Source organism: Nipponia nippon, unplaced genomic scaffold (genome assembly GCF_047370975.1).
Source record: "Nipponia nippon isolate SJK-2023a ecotype South Korea unplaced genomic scaffold, ASM4737097v1 scaffold_5, whole genome shotgun sequence".
In the NCBI taxonomy this organism is placed as follows: Eukaryota; Metazoa; Chordata; class Aves; order Pelecaniformes; family Threskiornithidae; genus Nipponia; species Nipponia nippon.
The window spans coordinates 80,997,063-81,009,594 of record NW_028262369.1 but is presented as its reverse complement, the minus strand read 5'-3'; the positions used below and the strand labels follow the sequence as shown (position 1 = coordinate 81,009,594).

The 12,532-nt window shown below is 38.9% G+C and overlaps 1 long non-coding RNA gene across 2 annotated transcripts; it reads left to right on the top strand.

Annotated features, from left to right (window-relative positions):
* Positions 1-3,294: 3,294 nt before the first annotated feature.
* Positions 3,295-12,163, top strand: LOC148052359 (uncharacterized). 2 transcript variants are annotated; one of them, XR_015699078.1, is made up of 6 exons: positions 3,295-3,456; positions 4,266-4,371; positions 4,479-4,542; positions 9,098-9,185; positions 11,372-11,406; positions 11,829-12,163. It is a non-coding gene; the product is annotated as an uncharacterized LOC148052359 (long non-coding RNA). The 2 variants fall into 2 exon arrangements; XR_015699079.1 differs by lacking the exon at positions 3,295-3,456 and adding an exon at positions 4,039-4,123.
* The last annotated feature ends 369 nt before the right edge of the window (positions 12,164-12,532 follow it).

The following is a 12,532-nucleotide window of genomic DNA, read 5'->3' as shown; positions in this document are numbered from 1 at the left end:
CAAAACGAGCTGGTGGTACTGCAGCCCATTTCTGTAATACCTCAGTGAGAGCCTAATGACTGGGGCACTTGCCATGCATACTAATTGTTATGCTTCCCTTTTTCACCTCAGAGGAGATTGCATATCTGTGTGTGCACAAGTATGCAATGGGCAAAATATTAGTGCTGTTGCAATAAATACTGTGTATGTGTGCATGCACACTCATTTAATCTATCTGATTCAATATTATGCACATTTTGTAGCATTCACTGGATATCTTTGGAATCACAAATGGTATGCAACATACCAGTTATAATTTTTCTGCCCTCTTTTTCATATGTTGCAGTAAGTCAGTGTATGTAATGGTTTTAGGCTGTGATAATTCAGGCAGAAATATGTTGATTTAGCTAAATCATTAATTATGACACTGATGTGATGAAGACCTGTCTTCACAGTGTAAGAATAATTCCTGAACATGATGGTGCTACAATGTCATTTACCATACCCCCCTTTGTTTTTCAATTTGAATTAAAGATCTGATTTATTCTGTCTCTATGAAATCAAATGGTACACTGCTTTTTCTCTAGAAAACAAACCATTATACCTCTATCTGCCAATTTTTCATTTCAACACATTATGTAATAGTTCAAATGAGAGCACAAAACAACACAAAAACAGCTGGTGGGAAACTTTACTCAACATTAGTCACTTTCAAGCCTGAACAGTGTAATGTGCACAGCTTAATGCATTATATGTCTTTATTAATTTAAGCCTGATTGTGCAAAAAGGGCTGTGTAGGGACCACGGTGGACAGCTTCTGTTATGGAGCCATGCTGAAATTAAAGGTCTGCCTACATTTGCTGCATAATGGAGCCAGGGTTATTTTTACTTCCCATTTTGTGTTGTTTAAAAAGTAATGCTAAAAATGTAGAGGTGGAAAACTGGTTTATAGTCACAAAATGTCTGTGCAAATAGAAGCATTGAAGAAGAGTATTATTCTCTTAGGTAGCATTCTGAATTTAGACACTAGCATCAGCTTTTGAGTTTTTGGACTTTCAGAATTTGAATGGACAAGTATCAAGAGATTTGGAGTTGTAATTAGACTTTTTTTCTGTATTACGCATTTTTTGAGCCCATTTGTGTCTCTGATGATGCTGCCTTTATGATACTTTTACAATTTCAAGGTTACCGAGTAGGGAGTTGCTGACAACTTTGTCAAAGCTACCTTGAAATATTGTTTAAACAGTCAAGAAAAACCCTTGATGCTGATTCTTGATTATGTTCATTTCATGTACCATTTAGTAGAATGCCAGCAGAACTAGATTTAAATACAAATACAATGAAGAGTAAACTATGGCTTAGAAAGGAAAAGATGTGTTTTATTCAGAAGGTGAAGCCTTGAATCTAATTATATGTAACAAATGTAATTAAAAGTACTGGTCAGGTATAACTTTTATAAAATGATATTTATTTACTTGGGATGAGAAAGGCCATTTCAGGAAAATAAAATCATCTGAGTCATTTACTTTCTCCCAATGCCTGCAAGATAATTATTGACGTATTTCAAACTACATCAGTAACCATGACTTCCATGAGAAATTCTATCTCTATTTAACCTTTACAGCATCATCCATACTTTCATGTGTCCATAGACCCAGCTGAGTCCCTGCCCTGATTGGCAACAGGTCTGGGACATGGGACAGATCTGCAGAGGCATTGGTTTCCCCGGTTGCTACCTGTTTCTGTGGACAGTTGTCTTGCAGAAATGCACCCCATGGCATACTGGATGCTTTTTGAAGCTTCATGCTATTTTTCAGCTAAATTCTTAGTTATTCTTCTTAAGCTGGAAAGGCACAAGAGTGCACTGGGCACCTCTGTTTTGCACTTGATGTATTTTCTCAGACTGTAAACTCCCTGAGACAGAGACTGTCTTTTTCTGTGTCTTTGTTCATTCCCTAGGGCAGTAAAAACCCCACAACTCAGCTGGGGTCTGTAGGCGCAAGTACATAAGTAAATAAAATCCTGTCATATATAAATGCTGAACACCAAATAATGATGTTCTTGGGGTACAGATCCATTTAGTTGAGTGAATATTAATGATTAAATCTGATTTATAATTTATCTGATTACTGCCGTTTTGTTTTTAATTATCTATTATATAAATATCTATTAAAAATATCTTTCTTTTTAAACAGAAGACATTTTGGGGTCAGTATAAACATAATAAAGCTGTTACTTGGTCCTTATAACCAACAGGTAAAGGTAAGCAGTAAAATTCTGACTTCCAAAAATAACTTTTTGTTACAGCACAGCACTGAAAATCCATTTCAGGTAAAGGTAAGGAGTAAAACTCTGGCTTCCAAAAATAACTTTTTGTTACAGGACAACAGTGAAAAACCATTTCAAAATGCTGACAGGCCACTCCCTCTGGTTGTTCTAGTCTTTAGCAGGCTATCCATTATCTGAATAACAGATAAGACTGTTGCTTCCAGACCTAGAGCAGCTGCTGTAGAGTGAGCTCTGAGCCATGTTCCCCCGTTCACCCAAGCAGAGGGAAACCCACCAGCAATGGGATGAAGCACAGAGCCAGCTCGGGAGAGCCAGGGTTATTTGCCAGGCCCTGAGGTCTGCAGCTGGCCCGTTCTGCCCCAGCCTGGGTGGCCAGCTCTGCACCCGCTGGGCGCTTTGCCTGCACCTGAGACATCCTCCTCTCCCCGTCCCCCGTGATGGAGAACTGACTGACTTATTTGGTACTGATTTATTTGGTTCCCAGAAAGTTGTTCCATAGCATTCGAGAAGGCTTGGCAAAATTTATGACTTTTATACAATACGTGGGAGAGATTAACCTGCTTTGCGCATAATGAGAACAAAGTAATTTCTGAGGTATGACTTTGGCGTGTTTTGTTTCCCATTTTTATTAATCCACTGAGAGGCGTTGGTTTATTTACTGGAACTCTACTTTCTGTAATCATAAGGAATTTATTCTGCTAAAGAAAATTACTTTCTTCAACCTCCAAACCTGCATCTTTTTAGCAAGGCAATGTAAACAATTTTTAGTGTTTTCTGTTCCTGAGCATGAAACTCCTTGTTGTAAAGCCCACATGTGCTATGCCTTTTCCCCTGTTCTTCACATGATTTTCAAATCAGCTTAGCTGCCCTGGGAAATAGGTCAAGGCTATGCTCAATGCTGTGCTACTGCTCAGGTGCTAGCCTTTGCAGGGAGAACAAAAGCTGATCTACAGGGCCAGCCTGGTTTAAACAGGAGGTGAAGGAGGTGGGTCTTATTAGCTGCAATCCCAGTGTCAAAGTATTTCTGTGTGTGCTTCTGGCAGAGAAAACTTAGGGACAAGGCAACCTCCAGAGAAAGCATGGGCCAAGGTTTCTATTTTGTCATTTAAGTAATCAATAAATGGGTCAGTCATCCTGCATAGCTAGACCTCCTGCTATACTCTAGATCTCCTCCTGTGAGCCTCTAAGGTAAAAATTCAGTTTGTGGCAATTAATTTCTTAGTGAAGTTTCTATGGAATATTTTGAGAAGTTAAACTTTTGTTTTCCCAATTTTCTTTCCCATTCCTTATTTAAGCTACTGAATATAGCAGGTTTGTATACAATTTTGTTCCTTGCTTAGGCTGAAATGTTTTAATATTTCTACAAGTGGCAAAATTGTATTATTTTTCTTTTTGAGGCATTCTAACATACCCAAAGTTTCTGTAAAAGAAAGTGAACAGATCTGTTGAAATAAAATGAAAATAATTTAAATTGTCATTAGAATCACATTTATTGGTAATGAGGAGGAAAGAAAAAAATTAAAAATCTTTGAAACATTTCAGTTTCCAAATAATGAAACCATTGCTCCCCTTTTGGATGGACAGAATTTTTATTTTTATATCTGCAGTTGCAATTTTGTTATTCAGCTTTAAGGGAAGGCTGGGGTGGTGCTGGAGAGCAGGTGCTATAGGCCAGGAGCAGCCTGGGGCCAGGAGCTGCCTTGCAGGTGGGTAGTGCAGGGGAAGGAGGGAGCCAGGGCCCCAGGCGTGGTGGGGAGGAAGCCAACCCTCCTTCCCTAGAAAGGCTTCCTGGAGCCATGGCAAGGCTCGCTTAGATCCCAGCAGTCACTGGAGCTGGCTGAAACACGGTTGAGAGGTGAGGACAGTCTGTGAGGGAGTGTGAGACAGGTACTTGTCATTTTGTGATTGCTTAGTAGTTCCTTTTCCTAATGGTGAAGTAATTATCAGAGCTCCCACTCTGAGGAACCTGATTTTTTTGTTTGTTTGGTTGGTTTTAGGCCTCTTGATCTTATTTGGAGAGCAAAAAGAAGGTCAAGACAGATCTTTTGTAATGCTGCTGATTAATTTGTGGTCCTCTCACACTGCTATAAAAACTCTATAGGAGTAAGTATGGTTTTTTTACATTTGAGCAGCTGTAAATAAGAATTACATGTTCTGTTTCAAAAGCTGCTAAAATTTCAAAATCCTGTTTTGTTGGGAACATTTTACAGGGGAAAGAATGCTGATGAATGCCACTTTTTTTCCACTGAGTACTTCCTTACAAGCCAGCATGAGGTAAGAGTCAAGGATTAAGTCTGTGCTTAAGACAAACTATTGCATTTCCCATTTCACATAATGGTGATTTTGTGGCTGGAGCAAAAGAAGAACAGTGTGTGTGGCTTGTTACTTTAATCAACCTAGTAACAAATGTTCTATGTGAACTGGAGAAACTTCTAACAGGTTTTCTGCAGTTTCTGTGAGTGTAGAGAGTGCATAAGGAATAGTACAAAGACTGAGCGTGAATTTGATGATGCTATTTTAACTTCAGATTGTTGTTTTAACAGAGTTCTGTGGGTTCATAGAATAAAAAGAAAATTTGCTCAGGGAAGTCAAAGAAAATAGGAAAGAAAACAAGAAAGGAAGAACAAAAATCACAGATGGATGATACTATAAATGGATAAAACTGTAAATAATGAAGAACAAAATTGCCAGTTAGTTACAGACTTAGATCAGTTAAAATCAATAGAAGGCAATGACACTTCAATATAGACAAATATAGAACAAGGAGGACCTTTACAGAGACATGCACTTGGCAATGCTTGTTTGGGAAACGATGGAAAAAAACATAATAGAAGGGACAGATAGAGAGCTGGTGTAGGTGGGCAAGGTACAGCTTTTCCAGGTTATTTAGCTTCCCTGCCAAGTAAACACACTTCAAAAACAACATGTTCAGACCCAGTTACCTGCAGCAAGCCTGTAAGTGTCTATTAAAGGAAGGAAGAATTAAGAAATAATACTGGGTGGAAAAAAAAAAAGCAGCTGAAATTATTTGAACTAGAACTTCTATTTCTGCTTGGATCTTCTGATGGAGAAGATCTGCCCTGCAGTGTGAACTGTTGTTTACATTTGTCTAAATCTGGCCAGATCTCAGCCTTAGACTCTAAGTCCCTGGCTTTGGTGGGGGAAAGAAGCTGAAAATCTAGTTTACTGAGCTTGATGTGGATTTTGGCAAGGGGAAATACCCTGATGGTGAAGGCTACCAGAGGTGCATGGTAGAGGCAAGAAGAAAGTGTCACCTGTAACACCTCTCACACCTGGCAGTCTTAATGCCATGGCCTTCCTTAGAAAGTCATGATACGCTAGGGGTAAAACAAGTTTTACTGTGTCCTCTAAGTTTTGCATCTTGCTGTCTTCCTGCTTAAAAAGCATGATAAATACCTTCATCTGCCTCTCCCTTTACTCTGGTGCCTAGCAATAAGGGCTGATAAATGCTGCTGTTCTCATGGAATAACATTTTACACTCACTCTACACAAGGGAGAAAGATCACACAAGATTGTGGGTACTGGAGGGAAGGTCAATATCCAAAAGGATGATAAAAGGGAGAAATGAAAGAGCAACAAATAATGCATTTAGGAGAAAGAAACAATACATTATGAGAGCACACAACAGCAACTTCTGCTGTTGCAGCAGCTGAGCTCAGCAGGAAGGCAGCTGCTTTGTACCTCCAAGTCCAAACCCATGGAGGAGAGAGACTCTTTTCCCCCTCCTCCCCATCAACACACTACAATAGGATACATAGCCCCTGCATTTTGCTGGGCCACATGTTTAGGAGATGATCGAGTGATTCTTGTGTCTTCATTTTAAAGGTATATTTCACCCTGTGTTTACATTTATGGATGGAGTATCAGTGGTCTCTTGTCTCTATTTCATCTGTCATAATGATTTAGTGGAGTTCTGGCAATGAATGGTGCTTTGTTGCTGTCCTGTTATCTCTGCTTTGCAGTCAGCTCCACCTATTTCATGACTGGAACAACTGGGTTTGGGGAAATGGAGCCCATGAGCTGTGCAGGGCTTTGCTCCCTTGCACTCTAATTTTTGAAGGAAAAAGGCAGCTCAGCCATTCACTGGAGACATTATTGTTATTATTATTATGGTTCTCAGAAGCCTTCAAACATTAAAGATGTGTTACTGTCAATATACTAAGATAATTTTTAAGAACTTCAACTTTGCCATAGAGTCAGACTATTTGTTACCATTGGTTGAATAGCACTGTTGTGTCCAATTCCTCAAGCACTGTTTAGTCTTTTCTAAATGGCCACTGAAGTTGCTTCCTGCAGAAGTATGAAACAACTTCTGTCATTGCCTTGTGGATTTGAGAGGCAAATCTATATAGGAAATATTAATTGTAAATTATCATAAGTATGTGTCAGACTTCCTTCTTACAGGAGATCAGTGAATCTGGCCAAATGGGTAGGTCATGTCTTTATAATACCAAGCTCAAAGGACTGAGTATTGTAAGGAATCCCCATGGTATATGCTTGAGTATATGTGGATACCAACATGTACCAAGGCTGTGTGGCAAGTGAGTAGCTCTAGAGAGAAACCCATGTTTGTACACATAAAAGCATATAGGGGGAGAGCACCTGGAACAGGACTAACAAGGATCAGTTAGATCACAGAAACTCCCTTCAGAAGCCTAAAGGACTAGAGAAGGAATTTGGATTCAGTGATCTGCCCTTGCAGTTTCCCTGGCGACTTCCACTGAAGCACTGGCTTCATGTGGCCCCTATGCCAGAAATAATATATCAGGATGTAAGAGAACTCATTTCCTGGCAGTCCTCAGGATAAGCTCTTTGAGAGAAGAGGGGGACAAACCCTCTTGCAACAGGCAGGCCAAGCAAACAGTAATGGATGACTTAGAAGAAGCAAGCAAAAGAGTGACACTGGATCCAGAAGCTGTCTAGTCCAGCAGCTAAGTCTGGTAGCTAAAAATGCATCACAGAACTGGTTAAGTGAGAATAATCTGCTATCAACAAACAGTAGAAAGAAAACTTGTTTCATCTGACTGCAATTTCTGCTAGTCTTCCTTGTCCATTAGTAGCATAAATAGTGCACACACTGTTAGGAGCCATCATAAACATATATTCTCTCCCACTGGGAGGTTTAATAAATATTGGTAGCTCCTAAAAATGGCTATAATGTTTATTGATTTAAGCCTCTGAGATTCTACTAAGGAATAATCTGTGGGTTTCATGAAGTAAATCATATGGATGTCTATACAGAGTTTTAAAACAAAGTCACTGATGTAAATCTAGATGCATTATTTGTATGTGTATCTATTTGAGGTACAGATTGATGCCTGTAGTTAGGATTGTGTGTTTTTGGTGTAGTTCTTTTGTGGGATGAAACTTCTTTTCGCTTTTATGTTTAACTTCTTCCAAGTTTGTTTATAACCCACGACCTGCATTTAAAAAAATTAAGGAGTCCCAGGTTTGAAATTTAAGGTTATCTTTGTAGCGTGATCTTTATGTACTCAAAGTGGTAGCGTTTGTGGTTGTTTTTTTGGTTTGGGTTTATGAGCGTAAGCCTAGAAATGTGATTTTTGTCAGATTTAAAATCTTCTCTGGGGACTAAGGTCCTAATGGAAAGCCAGGAGAAACTCCCAAATTCTGTAGCCAGACTGATATTTGGATAGTACAGACTGAGTAACACACACAGCCAATGGTGGAATTAAAAGAAATGGTAAATAGTGATGAGCTGATTGAAGTACTTTCTCCTGTAAAAACAGCTGTAAAAACAGGAATCATCATAAAGAATAGCGCAAGAAGCCTGAATTAAGGTTACATTGGCAACCACGGGTTTACCAATCTCTCCTTTGGGGGACTGAGTCTCAATATGTTTCAGTCTCAATATTCTTTACACATAGTGTTTGAATAGATTAATGTCTGTGTAGTTATAAATTCACCTGTAGTTTATATGTAAATCTATGGCAAGGTTAATACATAGTAGGAATATAAGTATTATTACAATAAAATTGTTGGATTTTTTCAGTATTTAAAAGGCTGACACTTAAAAAAATCAAGTAGTTCCAGTTCCCATAGCTGCCAGGGAAAATTCAGTTCCAGTCTGAACAAATGAGCTATACTACTGTGTCACCCGATGCGGCGACACATGCTGGGTAGCTGATGAGAGGAGTGGTGGAGTGCTCGGCCCTCTTAGCTCTTCACTCTCATGCCTCAGCAAATCCGTATGAGGTAATCTTAGGCCTTTCCTGTTGTTCATATGACCTGCTTTTATCTTCAGCTGCATCCAGGCAGCCCTCGCTAAAATCCATTATAGCTCTGCAGGTCTGTCTGAGAGCAGACTGTATGGGTTAAGAGCCCTAATTAGTCACCCAAGGTTGCATCCTGTTTGTTACTCTACAAAAATCAAATTGACGAGAGGCATATGTAGCCTCAAAATAGGAATAACATCAGTCTTTAGAATGAAGTAATGGTAATCTTAGAAGAGGGGAAAATAGAAGGTACAACAGGTTGCACAAAACCCCCTAAATTACCAGAATGGAAGAAATCCCTTCAAGAGCTGCGACTGTGTGTGTGGCAGCTCTTACCCAGGGGTTGGTGGGATTTGTCCCCACCAGAACTTTATAAACCTCTCAAATCTTTCTGTGCTTTTCTGTCATACCAGTGTCATGCGGTGGCAAACAGCAATGCCGCTAACCTCTGCTGTACCACGTGTAACTCTACTGAAGTACAAACCTCCTATGAACTTGTGACAACGTACTAAGTTTCTATAGTTTTGGTTTTTTTTTTTCTTTCTTTTCCTCATGAATGTTTAAATGATTTACAGAGTCCTTGTGCATCCGTGCCCCTATGCTGTAGCCCTGAGCAGGGATTTGGCTCTCTGTGAAGGGGGGACGTGTAGGAGAACGTTAAAGGTAACAAGGCAATGACCATTTTTCCTCTTCTCATAACAACTGAATACTGTGGCTGGGTGAGAGTGATGCTAGAGTGGATTAAATGTCTATTTGAAGTAGAAATAGTTTACGTTTTACTACTTCTAGGCCCTATTTGGATCTGCTTCACCCCTTCTTCTCAATTGTGTCACTCGCACAAATGTTTGCTAAGCTTTGTTATAACTCTCTTCTCAGGACACCCATCCTTTCAAACAGAGAATTCTGGCCCTATTCTTAGTTACAGACAATCAAGCGCTTGCCATTATACTGGAGCTAGGTAGTGCTTAGACAACAATTAAATTAGTTTGACTTCCTGAGTTGATAAAACCCTTTTATGCAATGTGTTTTGAAATGTTTAACCAGTCCAACAAACTTGTTGCATCTTAACACTGCAACAGTTGCAAAGGTTGCATAGAATGTCTTGACAAATGAAACAGTAATAGCAGAAACACTGTTGAATCTTAATCACCAGCAACTAATTGAAGTGTGTGTCTGATTATAGAACAATTGAATAATCGCACCTCTTAGCCTTACCAACAGGTTGCCATCTGGGGTAGGAATAGTGGTGTGCTGGCAAGAGCAGATGGTCTTCACATGCAGAAGGAACCTGCTTTTCATCAGTATCATGACTGCACTGCTAATTAGAGAAGAATGAACAAAGCATATGTCAAGGAGGAATTTCCAAATCTAGATTAGGTTTAAGAGATCCATTAAGTTCATTTCAGGGCCAGGGTTTGATATCATATTTGTTAATGCTAAAAACATGTGAGTACTTTTTAATGACTTGATAGTCTGAAAAGGACATAGGCCTTTAAAACAAGACACAAATGGACTTCAGGTGCCTAATGAAAAATTATTATGAGAAAAGTCTTGACTGTTATTGTCTTCCTCATGCTGGAAGCTCCCCAAATTCATGATATTCACATTCCTACACCCCCCCCCCCCAATTTCTGCCTAAACTCCGTAGCTCAAAAACCTAGAAATGATGCCTGAAAAGGTAGCGAGTGTCTCTCTGCAAGACAAATGCTAATACTACCAGTGCACAATGAAGTGGATGCCTGCAGAGACAGGGGTATTGACCACAAAATACAACCCTGTCTCAACTCCATTTCCTTCTGCCTCAAAGGGGAGGAGGGGGGGGGGGGGGAAAACCCCAAACACCCCAAACCCAACCAACCAAACAAAAACCACCATAGGAGAAAGAACAGATGGATTTACTTGGTAAATAGATATTAATGCCTAGTTCTACAAGTTTCCTACTGAGTGAAGATATTTTGGTGGATTGTCTTCCTGGTGGATTGTCAATTTCATTGGGTCCTTTTCCCACCAGAAGTTCTCTCCAGGCAGAAAATAGAGGACTTCATCCATTTATTTGGTACCTCAGAAATCTGGGGCACAAGGGCAAATAGCTGCATCTACAGGTGGCCTTTGTGAGTGTATTGTGTATCTGGATTTACTGTCATTGTGTAGACACAGTGTACTGTGTAGAGTTGCCCTACTAAGGCAGGTGACTATGTCTCAGGAATCTTGAACAGAAACACACAACTCCCTCCACTAACTCTAGATTTTGGGTTCTACTCTAGAAGGCAAGAATTTGAAAGCAAAGATTTTGATACCTGATGAGCATATCTCTCTTCTATGTTTTTCTTTTTTCTTTTTCTTTTTAAAAAACAAAACAACTTCATTATAGGACATTCAAACCGTTTGAGATTTTAGATAAGATTGTGAAGAACCAGATATTTTCCCAGGTTCCTTCTGTAATGTGCTTAAAAACATTGGCCTTAAAATCTTGAAGATTCAGACAAGAGTATGAATCACCTAAGTTCTGAAAGAGATTGAATTTCTCAAAATGGAGAGTTGTGATCCAGCTAAACTAGTGTCCTTCAGATATATGTATCTTATATTTTTACAGATCTTTAGAAAAAAATTAAATAGCACTTTTTTAACTTTCCAAAATTGGCAGTTACTAGATAACTTCCTTCTGAGAAAGTTTAACTGGATTTATACTGTACTTTGGTGCCAGTCACTCTCACAGAGTTAACTGGAAGTAACTCCTTTTTTTTGTCTGGTATCAGGAACCAGCCAATACCTTCAAAAAATAAGGGTTGATAGCCCTTATGAATCTTCCATTTTTCTAAAAATTGTTAATAATTCTTTACTTATTCCAGCACCTATCCATTCTTTGATTCTAGAACTCCATAAGGTATGTGATTCCTTTGGAAATTAATTCTATGTGTTGGTGCTTAGTTAATGACGAATAATGTAGGTAATGTTCTAAATTTCATACATACCAGTTTTCTACAACGTTAATTAACAGCAGTGTAAACATTTAACGTAAGAAATCTAAGCCTCAGTGCCTTATTCTGTTATTCTTTAATGCAAATGCTATTGCTATTTAATGCAAGTGTACTTTTCCTAAACAGAATTACAATAGTCAAAACTCATAAGCTCCAGAACACATTTACTGAGTCTCGCCATTATCCTTCTGGCCCTGGAATAGAAAGTAGACAAAGGAACAACCATGGATAAAATACCAGAAGTGAAAGGTGATCACAGCTAAGAAATGAGAAGGAAAATGCTGGCAAAAACTAAGGGTTTTCTTTTTATTTACTTTTTGTTATACAGAAGCTAACAGAATACAGATCCCTATCCAGGTCTACTGGCAAATGGATTGACTTGCAGAATTGATGCAGTACAGATGATCCATACAGACCCTAGAAAAGGAACCTCTGATTTGTTTAAAATTGTCAGTCTTATTTATACACTTTGACACTGAGGTCTGGTAGTTTATGTATGATTGGCTAAGGATAATGCTGACTAATACTTTTAGAAAAAAAATTGTCTTTTAGTTTGTTGGATCGGAGAGAAGATCAAGATGGGGAATTTATAATAAAATGAAAATTTAAAATAAATTTATCTTTCCTTTTGCCATATCTCACTCAGTAATGGAACAGCTTTGAAACTGGAGATGCTTTTAACTCACTGTCAAAGCTAATAGTAACATTATTTATCAGCAGTATTTACTCAGGTGCTGTAAAGCTAGGGTCTATATAGCCTGTTAACACTGGGACATGAATTGATCTCTTTCTGTCTCCATTGTGTTCTTGAGCATACATCAAAAGAGGCTGCACAGGAAAGTGATCTCAGATGTTTTCCATCTTTGTGTTCTGAAAAGTGAGTGCCGCTAATTTAATGGACTGGGAAGGGTTCATGAATCAGAAACAGCAATGGATAGCTTCATCAAAGATTAATTGGGTATATTTTTGGTTTTTGATGTTTCAAGTAGGGTTTCAAGACTGTTGGGGGGGAACCCCTTTCAATCAGTAAGC